The sequence below is a fragment of the Artemia franciscana genome, chromosome 5 (genome assembly GCF_032884065.1).
Source record: "Artemia franciscana chromosome 5, ASM3288406v1, whole genome shotgun sequence".
NCBI lineage: Eukaryota > Metazoa > Arthropoda > Branchiopoda > Anostraca > Artemiidae > Artemia > Artemia franciscana.
The window spans coordinates 37,809,432-37,820,833 of NC_088867.1; the positions used below are offsets into that span (position 1 = coordinate 37,809,432).

General features: G+C 33.3%; 1 protein-coding gene across 1 annotated transcript in view; it reads right to left on the reverse strand.

The window, feature by feature from the left end:
- LOC136027372 (alpha-tocopherol transfer protein-like) overlaps positions 1-5,859 on the reverse strand; it is a 56,711-nt gene extending 50,852 nt beyond the window's left edge. Inside the window, exon 1 of the mRNA XM_065704558.1 lies at positions 5,703-5,859. The gene's annotated coding sequence lies outside the window, so the exon portion shown is untranslated. The remainder of the gene's footprint in view (positions 1-5,702) is intronic.
- Positions 5,860-11,402: the final 5,543 nt, after the last annotated feature.

The following is an 11,402-nucleotide window of genomic DNA, read 5'->3' on the forward strand; positions in this document are numbered from 1 at the left end:
GGATGTTCACTTATCGAGTTTTAATTCTAAGCTTTTATATTGCAATATTATTCAAGCTCATAAACACCCCGAATACAAATATTGATTGAAACCGAATTTTATTTGTGATATGGTGATACTGTGCCTTATGAGACGTAAATATTTTGATTGTGACCTCGTTTTTTAAATTAGGATTTCAAAACCTATTATATACTAAACTCGGTAAAAATCAAGCGCCTTTTGATAAAACGTACTCGCTATGTTTAAAATTTGGACTTCTATATCTTTATAAATCATAGTCCGTACTTCATTATAATCAACTAAAACGCTATGTATTAATTCTATAAAGAAGACAGAGAAGCAACTCGTTATGTCTCCCTTAACAATAATGGAAATGTAAAAAGAAATAACACTTCAATAGCTCTCAGAGAACGCAAAGGAATAAAAAAAACCACAAAAACATCGACTAACGGAGATAGGGATGGGATTTACAAAAAAAAGTTACAAATGAATCAGTAATACATTCAATTCCCACTACCGTATTAGAAAAAATTTATCTTTCAATTTTGTAGATATACATATTTTGTATGTATGTATATTGTATATATATATATATATATATATATATATATATATATATATATATATATATATATATATATATATATATATATATATATATATATATATATATATATATATATATATAAAGAGTGATGGTGAGTGACTTGCTAAATTAAATTGCTTATATTTATTCAGAATCTGGGAGATGTTGATATTTTAAAATTAGTCTTGATCTCTCACTTTTAACAAACGAGAAGATAAATTTATTTCTAGCTCTTGATAAATAGCTACACTTATTTTCAAGGTACATTATCTCAAGATTAAAAGTCGAATTGTTCTTACCAAACGTTTCAGCCAATACCCCCCTTGTACGACTATGACTATGATAGAGGATTGTATTATATTTCAATGAAACCTTTTTTTAAGTGTGAATTTTAATTTTAATTTTAGAATTTTATTCAAATATAGATTCAAGGGATCTAGCAACTTCATCGCCACTCTTTGAACGCACTGGAACGGCATATGCATAGCGACAAAAAACACTGATTGCAAGTAAAATGTACTTGTACAGGTTATTTATTCGTGTTTGAATCTCGTCTAGAGTCAAAAGGTCTCCTTGTAATATATCCAAGGGGAGAAGAACTTTAGTTTTTCGATAATGATTACCCTGGACTTTATGATTTCGATGAAGAGTATAGCTGGGCTCATTCTGTAAATACTCTTTTGCTATCTTCTTTTTCAGCTCCTGCTTCACCAACATTTTCATCAACATGTTTCAAAACTTACCCATGTTGAAAGTAATCACGGTGTGAAGTGTCGGCTACCCTTTTGCATATTAAATTTGATGGGAAGACGCTTTCGTTTGATACCTCTTAAATAATCACCTCCACTGGGCGTTTTAACCGAAAACGATATATCTGTTGATATTTCTCTAATTTCCTTCAATTGATTTAATATATGTATAATCCCAATGAGACTTTTTGGAAAATTTGATGACTTTAGAACTTTATACAAATGACTGTCAAACGATTCAAATCTTTTATGATTTGCAACCGAATCTTACACCAAATCAGTTAAATTGTAACTCTTGCCGTAGATTATATTCTTCATTCTTTTTATTCATTCTTTTATTCATTCATTCTTATATTCATTCATTTTTTCATTTTATATTCATTCATTTTTATTTCATTCATTCTTATATTCATTCTTTTTATCATCAATTTGCACATGTTCATTTCAAGCAAGACAAATCAAGAGTCTTTTACTTTAGTCACGATACGAATAAGGCATTAAGTCAACAACATCTGAATGAAACTTTAGATAAATCCTCTTCTTGTTTTGGAGTTTTCAAAGTATCAGAACTTGGAGTTTGATCATTGAAATTTACCTTGACCAGTCTTTCATGGTAGGGCTTGGCTTATGCCTATCACCACGTCAAAGGGCATTTCGAAGCAAAATTAATTTTCCTTCGTCGGCAATTGTTTCCTTGTTGATAAATTTATCAAGATTAAAAACAAACTGATGTTTTCTGGAAACGCTGCCTGATCCAAAGAAAAGATCTCGGATAAAAAAAATATGAATTTAAAGACGTTTTTTCAAAAGTAACGAAAATTATAAGCTACATGAAAAATGGTCGACTATAGCTTAGATTATTTGCAAAGCTGTGAGGTGATATGGGAGCTACTTACGCTTTTCTTTAATACTGTTGTGAATAGTTCTGGCTCCTGGCTATTTGTGGCAAAGTGATTCAGAGGAAATATAGGCTCAAAGTTGGAATTGCAATTTTCATCGAAGAAAATCGAAATGAGGAAAAAATATATATTTACGGATGGTATTCTAATTGTTAAACTAACTTATTTGGTGGATATTTTATAAAACTTCAGGTTTTTTTTAAAAAGCTGATGGAAAGGTCAAAGATGCATCTATTGATTAAAAAAGATAATGTGAAAGCAATCATAAGAAATACAGCTATGGAAGCTAAATTTGGCAAAAAAATTGAAGTTTAATATTTTTCTTTCTCGAATAAAATGTGCGTTTAGTTCAGTTCAGCTCATTATAATTAAAAAAAAAACAGTTTAATAAATAAAAACATTAACACTCATACCTTAGCTTAGATAATCTCTCTTCTCCATGCAAAAATGCATGCTGAGTCCCTTAAAACCTCATAACTTATTACGGACTGTAGCTCTCCCTCCACTCCTCGATACAACCATGGCCCCTACTTTCAATTTCATCTTTAGAAGTCCCTACCATTTCATCCAGAAGCAAACCACTCCAGTCTCTACTTAAAAAACATTGCTCAATAATGACTAAATTCTCTTATCTATTTAAATTCTTTATTCAAATTAACCTATTTCAAAAAAAAGATATTTTTTTATTCTTTTTTTGAAAGAACGAAGGGAGCTCCTACCTCTCAGTTCAAGTGGGAGGGTATTGTAAGACTTATCGCAGACGATGTCAGGCAAAAATCCCGCCTTACTCTTGGCGTATGTCAAATAAATATCTGTGCCGATAGTCTTATAAATGGAAGATGATGTTCGGCTACTAAACAGAATAGATTCCTAAATATATGTGGAAGTAAACAGGAGAAGAATCCAGAAACGTAGATACGTAGAAGTATGTATACAGAATCCATTTGATGACGAAGAAGATGACGAATTGGAATTAACAAGTAACGAAAAAGAAAACTCTATTGAATTAGCTGGTGATAATTACGCAGAAAATAAATATTTGACTGAAAATAAACATTTGACTGCTGGTACTACATAGCTAGATTTCTGGATCGGTATTGGGAAGGAATACAAAGAACTATCAAACACTGCTGTTAAATTTCTTGTAGGGTTTCTCTAGTTTAACTTATCTTAAAAGTAAATCTAGACACAAATTAAAAATTAAATGTTCAAGATGCTTCAAGATTTTGCTAAGTTGGAACGCAATTTCGACAATTTCTGTAAAGGGAAACAAGCTCATCCTTCTCACAAATCCCTTTGAAAGTAAACATTTTTTGTTCTTTAAACTTTGTGTTTAAATAAAAATGTGTGTAAAAAATGTTTGTTTGTTTTTACTTGAACATAATGCGTAACTGAGTTTAAAAACTTAAGACTTTAAGATTTTTGCAATATTTTAGCTATTGTTTACTTAGTATTGGTAAATGAGAAGGGGTACCAAAAAAAACATTTTGGGCAAGAAGGGGTACAGTGTCTAAATAAGTTTAAGAACTAGTGCTGTAGAGGTTTTAAATTCTTAAATATGCGTCTTTATTTATTTATTTTTTTATTTGTTTTCTTTTTTCAGGGGTGAACGTATCGAATAAGTGATCATAAAAGATCAGGAGAGGGCTCATTTAATCAGACATCGAAAGTTCTAGTATCCTTTTTAAGTGACCAAAGACATTGGACGAAGCTAGTCCCCTTCCCATGTCTCTTTTTCTCCAAAGTCTCCCGATCAGAACTTTGAGATTGTTATTAAGTTCAACATAGTCGAAAGATCTAATAACTAGGTTTTTGAGGATAACTTGAACTCCTACAGTCGCCGGGGGAAGCGCTACACGCTATGAACTTCGCTCATTGTTTACACATAGTATTGGTTATTAGGAAGTATGCAGATATTTCTCCTGGGGGCATTTTTATGAGGGAGGAGGGTTACATAGGAGGATCTTTCCATTTTAGAATTTTTTGTGGAGAAAGGGAATTTCCCATGGAGGGGAGCTGGATCTCCCGGCATTATTTAAAAACGATCAGAAATTAAATAAAAAACAAGTTTTTCAACTGAAAGTTAAGGGGGTTACTCAACGCCTCAACACCTCGCTCTTTATGCTTCACTTTTTTTAGAATTTTTTTTTCAAATGAAAGTAAAGGGGATACTCTATACCTCAACACCTCGCCCTTTGTGCTAAACCTTTTTTTTAGAATTAAAAAAAACTTGTTATTCTAATTAATCGTGTTTCTAGAGTCGTTCCCTCTTGTTTCTAGAGTCATTCTTAAGTAATTGGAATAAAAAAGTCTAACTTTAGCGTTAAGAACTAAGAATTGAGGAGGGGGCGACCCCCTCATATACTTAATGATTTATGTTCGTCTTAAGTCTTAATGTTTCTCCTTACTTTCAGAAAAAAAAACCCTCTTATTTTTTATTTAATACATTCAGAGAGCAACCACTGTAAATATTGCTTCACTTCGTACAAGATTACTCCAAGCTAAGGTTTCTTTTGTTGTTGTTTTTGTGGTTTTTCTTTTTTTTCGAGTTGAGGTAAAATGTTTTTTGACATATTGTAGCTAGAAGATAGAAGATCTAGATATATAGATCTTCGTAAGGTTCTTGCCAAATATGTCAATTTATCTTTTTTTCTGCTGAATTTCGTCCTAAATTATTCGAGCTAGAAACAAAGATTTTGTTTTGGGATCATGAAAATAAAAAGTAAAATATAAAACTTAAAAAAAAATATGTTCAAATTAAAAATTATGCGTCATGAAACAGTTGATATTCATCATGGTTACAGCGGTAATTGCAACCTAGCAACAACCAACAATCAAAAAAGGCGTTTTAAAAAACCTGATTAGTGAGACAAAATTACCATTTGTAGCTGGCTCAGGAATGGTAATTATTATCTCAATTATTCTTAGTTGTAAAATGTAGTTTTGAAAACAAATTTATGTGACATTTGAAAAAAAAATAGTATGAAACCCTAGGGCAGATCTAGGATTTTTGTTCAGGGAGAGGGGATACAACAAAACTTCAAAAAACACATAAACAATTTTTTCATATGCATTTTTGTTACGTTTTTGCGAGTCAGAAATAATTTTTGGTGGAGGTGGTTCAAATCTCCTAGCCCCCTGAATACAGCCTTACTAAAACCCAAAACAAAATGGCGTCGCATCGAAACAAAAAGTACGCCATTGGAATGGCCGAAAACACTATGGAGTATATTAACAGTCCCCTGGCTTGAACAACAAGGAAAATCCCTATTTTGCATGAATTTCTTGTTGTTTTTTTTTAATTTTTATTAGAAAATTACCGCAGAATCTTAACTAAAGCTTTCAGTGCCAGGAGACAATGACAGTCTTTTTTCCCTCGTCCCCCTACCTATGCCACCAAAGTGTCTTTATGCAATTTTACGCTAGCCGATGTGTTCAGAGATTTAAACACTGAAAACGTTTACTTACCGAGTAAACGAAAAAATGTCAAAGCAACTTAATGAAAGACTTTTCAAACGGCAATTATAATATCCAAAGAATCAAGTAATTTTATCCTTAGTTCCAAAAATGATTGCCTTTGGTCCAGATAAGAGAAGTCGATTTTCTTATCTTTCATGTTCAGCAACTCATGTTTGCTAATGATTTTTCGTATATATCTAGTCGAACAAGTGCTAGAGAGTCAATTTTTACACGAATTAAATAACAATTAAAAATCAACTGAAACTAAGGAGTAAATTATCCCGCACATGAAAGGTTGCCCCCTCCTCAATAGCTTGCTATATACGCTACAGCTGTTAGCACTTCCAAAAAAAGCTTTATATTCTAATGAAACGGCCCCTTTGTTTCAGTAGCCGTTCTTAAAAAATTGGGACAAACAGTCAAACTTTAGCGTAAAGAGCAAGGTATTGAGGAGAGGGCAATCCTTCATTTAACAATAATTTCTGTTCGTTTTGAGTTTTAATGTTGCTCCTTACTTTAAGTTAATAAACTTGTTTTGTTTTTTTTTATTTAATTTCTGTTCATATTTCAAGTGATGCAGGTAAAACTAGCTCACCCTCTATGAAATATACCCCCCTCACGGGGAACTGCTTCGTGGAAATTTCACCCAACTTAAAGTACAACCCCCTTCAAGTTCCTTCAAGACAGTTCCATCCAGGCTGAAAATCCCGCTCCCCATAAATTTCTTGCAGACGATTTAGCCTGAAAAATTATCCTTAGCATACTTTCATTTGAAAAAGACTTTAATCTCTTATCAGTTTGTAGATCATTAAGGAAACGCGCCCTTCCATAGAAATTTATTTCCGGAAATCAAAACAAACGGAAAATAGCACCCAGGTGTTTTCCCCGGAACATCTTCACATGTAAAATTCAGTTGGCGAAGAGAATGTAGGACAATTAAAAAAAAACTTTGTCTAGGATTTCTTTCAAATCCCCCAGTGTAAGATTTCCCCTGGAAAATTCACCCCCTTCCAGGAATTCCCCTCCCCAAGGAATATTTTCCAATAGAAATCCACTCAAAACACAAATCTACTCCCCCCCCCCAAAAAAAAAATGTCTGTATACTTTCCACGCAAACAATGGGTTCGGATGCACTCTCCCGATCTTCTAGGACCATTATTTCAATGCGATCATTCTTTGAACAAAAAAACAAATGAATATGCATCCGTGATCCGTCTTCCGCCAGAAACAGCAAAATTCCACATTTTTGTATATAGGAGCTTGAAACTTCTACTTTAGGGTTGTCTAGGTGCGCTGAATCTCATGGTGTCAATTAGGGGCTGTTCGGCTGTTCCCACCTATTTCAAAAAGGGAAGAAACCATCTTTAACTGCAGAACTAATCAGGGGTATAAGTGGTTTCTAAATTAGTGGCAGAATAAATTAATCATTCTTAACGATAACAACATCACCAGAGGTATTACTTTTCATTTTGTAGATGACCGGTTTCATCTCACTTAATGATACAGCTGCTAAATAAATTGAAACCTCAGATTCAAAATGACCAAGGTAGTCAAAAATGCTTGGATCATGTAACATCGGACAGATTCCTTCAGCAACACGCTTTCCTACAGCTGAGAAGTAATTTCCGAATACCTCCGAAACATCATCAGCACTTTTGGGCATTTCACCCTCTTGGTTAAGTATTTCAAGCGGGATCGTTTTCGTTGGCTACTGAAGAACTTCTTTAATCGTGTGCCATGTTTTTTGCCGGACATTCCGATACTTCATCGATAAAAATTCTCTTTTTCCTTTTCTTAATAATCAATTCAGAGCAATGTGATAATTATTATATATTCTATCGTTTAAATTGAATTTATGATTGATCTTTTTTTGTAAAGCTGATCTCTAATACGCATAAATTTTAGAAGGTCTGCAGTAACCCATGGATTCTTTGGGGTTGTCTTACGCCGTCCTGTTTTCTTTTGACAATACTTTTCTAATTCACTTTGGATAATCACAGTTTGTGGTAACGAACCGTAGTAAGGAGCGACCCGGCTCAATAGTAACCAAAACTCTAAAAAATGGAATTTTGATATGAATAGCTACATCAAAAGAATCATATTTTAATGCTGATTTTAGATATGTAATTTTAATAAAGTTTAGTCTTACCCATCAAAAGTTACGAGCCTGAGAAAATTTGCCTTATTTTGGTAAAAAGGGGGAAACAACCCCTAAGTCATAGAATCTTAACGAAAATCACACCATCAGATTCAGTGTATCAGAGAACCCTAATTTAGAAGTTTCAAGCTCCTATCTACAAAAATGTGAAATTTTGTATTTTTTTGCCAGAAGGCAGATCACGGATGCGTGTTTATTTGTTTCTTTGTTTTTTTTTTCCCAGGGGTGATCGTATCGACCCAGTGGTCCTAGAATCTTGCAAGAGGGCTCATTCTATCGGAAATGAAAAGTTCTAGTGCCCTTTTTAAGTGACCAAAAAAATTGGAGGGCACCAAGGCCCCCTCCCACGCTGATTCTTTTCCCAAAGTCACCATATCAAAATTCTGAGATAGCCATTTTATTCGGCGAAGTCAAAAAACCTTATAACTATGTCTTTGGGGACGACTTACTCCCCCACAGTCCTCGTGGGAGGGGCCACAAGTTACAAACTTTGACCAGTGCTTACATATAGTAATGGTTATTTGGAAGTGTACAGACGTTTTCAGGGGGATTTTTAGGTTGGGGGGGGGTTGAGAAGAGGGGGATATGTTGGAGGAACTTTCCTTGGAGGAATTTGTCATGGGGAAGAAAATTTTCATGAAGGGAGCGCAGGATTTTCTAGCATTATTTAAAAAAAAACAATGAAAAAACAAATATGGAAAAGTTTTTTCAATTAAAAGTAAGGAGAAGCATTAAAACTTAAAACGAACAGAAACTCATACGCATATGATGGGCTCACCTCCTCCTAATACCTCGCTCTTTCCGCTAAAGTATTTTTAGTAATTTCAACTATTAATTCTACGGCTTTTTTGATTCAGGGGTCATTCTTAAGAAATTGGGATGAAATTTAAGCTTTAATGTAAAGAGCGAGGTACTGACGAGGGGGCGAACCCCTTCATATACGTAATAAAAACAGAATACAGAAGTTCGTTGCGTAAGCTAATTTTTAAGTTACGTATATCTTTTACTTATAAAAACATTTGCAAAAAATTAAAAGTTCTAGTGGCCTTTTTAAGTAACCAAAAATTCGGAGGGCAACTAGGCTCCTACCCCGCTCCTTTTTTTCTCAAAATCATTCGATCAAAACTATGAGAAAGCCATTTAGCAAAAAAATAAATATGCCAATTTCGTTTTAATTATTCATCTGCGGAGAGCCAAAATCAAAACATGCATTGATTCAAAAACGTTCAGAAATTAAATAAAAAAAAAAAAATTTTTTTAACAGAAAGTAAGGAGCGACTTTAAAACTTAAAACGAACAGAGATTACTTCGTATATGAAAGGAGATGCTTCCTCATCAACGCCCCGCTCTTTACGCTAAAGTGTTTTACTGTTTTAAAGAGTAGAGTTAAGAGAAAGAGTCAAACTTTAGCGCTTTCTTTCCCTCTTTACAACGGAGAATTTCAAGCTATGATACAAATCGTAGAGCTAGTGTATAATCCAAATACTATCAAGATGGCTTTACTTTGGGGTTGTCTACAATCTAATCATGAAATACCCTTTTCAGAACCAACGCGAAATCCAATCAGTAAACCAAGATCATTGCGCAGAAGTGATACCAAAATTTCAATAATCCCAAAATGGTTTATTTTTGTACTGTAAAATGTGTCTTTAATCGGTTTGTGCCAAAACTCCTGTATTGTTTCGTGTTTTCAGTAAAGCGCTAGTTTTCTATAATCCTATAAACATAGGGAAATATAATTAGTTGTTTTATCTATACTAGTCTTATTGATAGATGTTAGATAGACCTTAAAACAATAAATTTTGTTCGTTTTAAGTTTCAACTTCGCTCTTTACTTCCCTAAGAAAAACCTTGTCTTTTTTATCTATAAGGAACAAAGAACAATTTGATTTACTGTTATACTCCACGTCAAAAAAATGCTGAAAATAAGTATATTCCTGATATTATTAAATTTATAATAAAAAAAACACACACAAATACATCTACAAGTCTGCACACCAGCTTAAAAAACTAGAGAATTTTATACTTTCCAGTTATTTCTGCATTAGCAGGTAAGGACATTTATCACATCAGAAAAAGTTAAACTTATACTGGTACTTTTGCTACGTCAATTTCTATTTGCATGATCCCTTTTTCGATATTCTATGGTCATTTGTTCCATAAGAAAACCTCTGGAACAAAAACACAGCTCGGGATAAGCCCTAGGACCCTGCAAGCTTTTTGCCAGTTTTTACCTTTTGGGTGAAAAGGTGACTTTTTCAATTTCTTTTTCATTCGCTTCCTTCTTTTAGTTTAAACCTCCAGCTATTTCGATTCCTCTTATTTATCTACGACTATATTTATTCGTTTTTATTTCTTTTGATTCCGATTTTATATTTGCTCTACTCACAGCTTTTGTTTTTCTGTTTTTCACAGATTCTTTTTCGTGAAAGTTTTTTGATTTCTAGTCTAACCAAACACGAGGTGAAAAAAAAATTGTTTTTGCATTAGAAAAAGTTTCTTCATATTTGATGTAGAGATTCTGAATGAACACTAAAATAATCTGGAATAGTTGAAGTATAACGAATTTAATCACACATATTTACGTACTGTATGTTTTATAATCACATCGTTTTATAATATAAAACAGCTATTCAATAGATTATTGTATCACATTTTAAACTGTTAAATCAGCTTAAAATCAATTGTAAACCTTCACGAGCTTTCCTGCGTTCTTTTTGCTTATCTACCAAAGTTTATATTGGTTCTTCGCATTATTTTGTACTTTCTTTTACGTATTTCAGACATATATTCGGGGGGAGGGGAGGCCGTTACAGACTGAGAGTTTGAATGAAATCTTTATTCGATTTAGCACTATGCTGAAACCCAAAAAGACAAATCGAAATATATGTTTTAATGTCCCTAAGCTCAAGTAAAACCTATTTTATTTCTAAATGGAAGTACATTTAAGCAAGCCCCGCAAGTTCATTCATTAGAGCGTATCGTATCGATAAGGCTCTTTCTCCCAGGGTTGTAGATTCGAGCTCCACTAATGTTTTTTTTTTCGTTGGTAAAAAGCAAAAATATTTAGGATAATTTTTCTTTTTTGCGGAATTTGAAATTATATTCTTCGTGCAAATCTATAGAAAATTTGATATAAACTATGCCACATTTAACATTGTCTAGCAATATGCCATTAAAAGAAAGCATAAATAATGACAGCCTGTCGACTGAGATAAGTCACACATTAGGGGTATAAGAAAAATTCAAGTAAAACCGATAGTTTTCTTGTCTTGTGAATGGTCTTCTCTAATCAAACAAAACTGCCAAAAGTTTTCCTAGCCAAATTCTCTATATGACAATGCTGACGAATTTACTTATCGCAACATTAGGTAGAAGCACCAGAGGCGCTTGGAAGGTGGAAGTAAGAAGGCAATCCTATGGCTCATTTTCATGGAGATGAGAGCTGAATAGAGATCATCCATCTACGTGAACCTATGGATTCATTCAACGAAGCATGTTTTTAGTTCCATCCTCCTCTAACATTTCCCTTTTTGAACTTAACGAAGAGC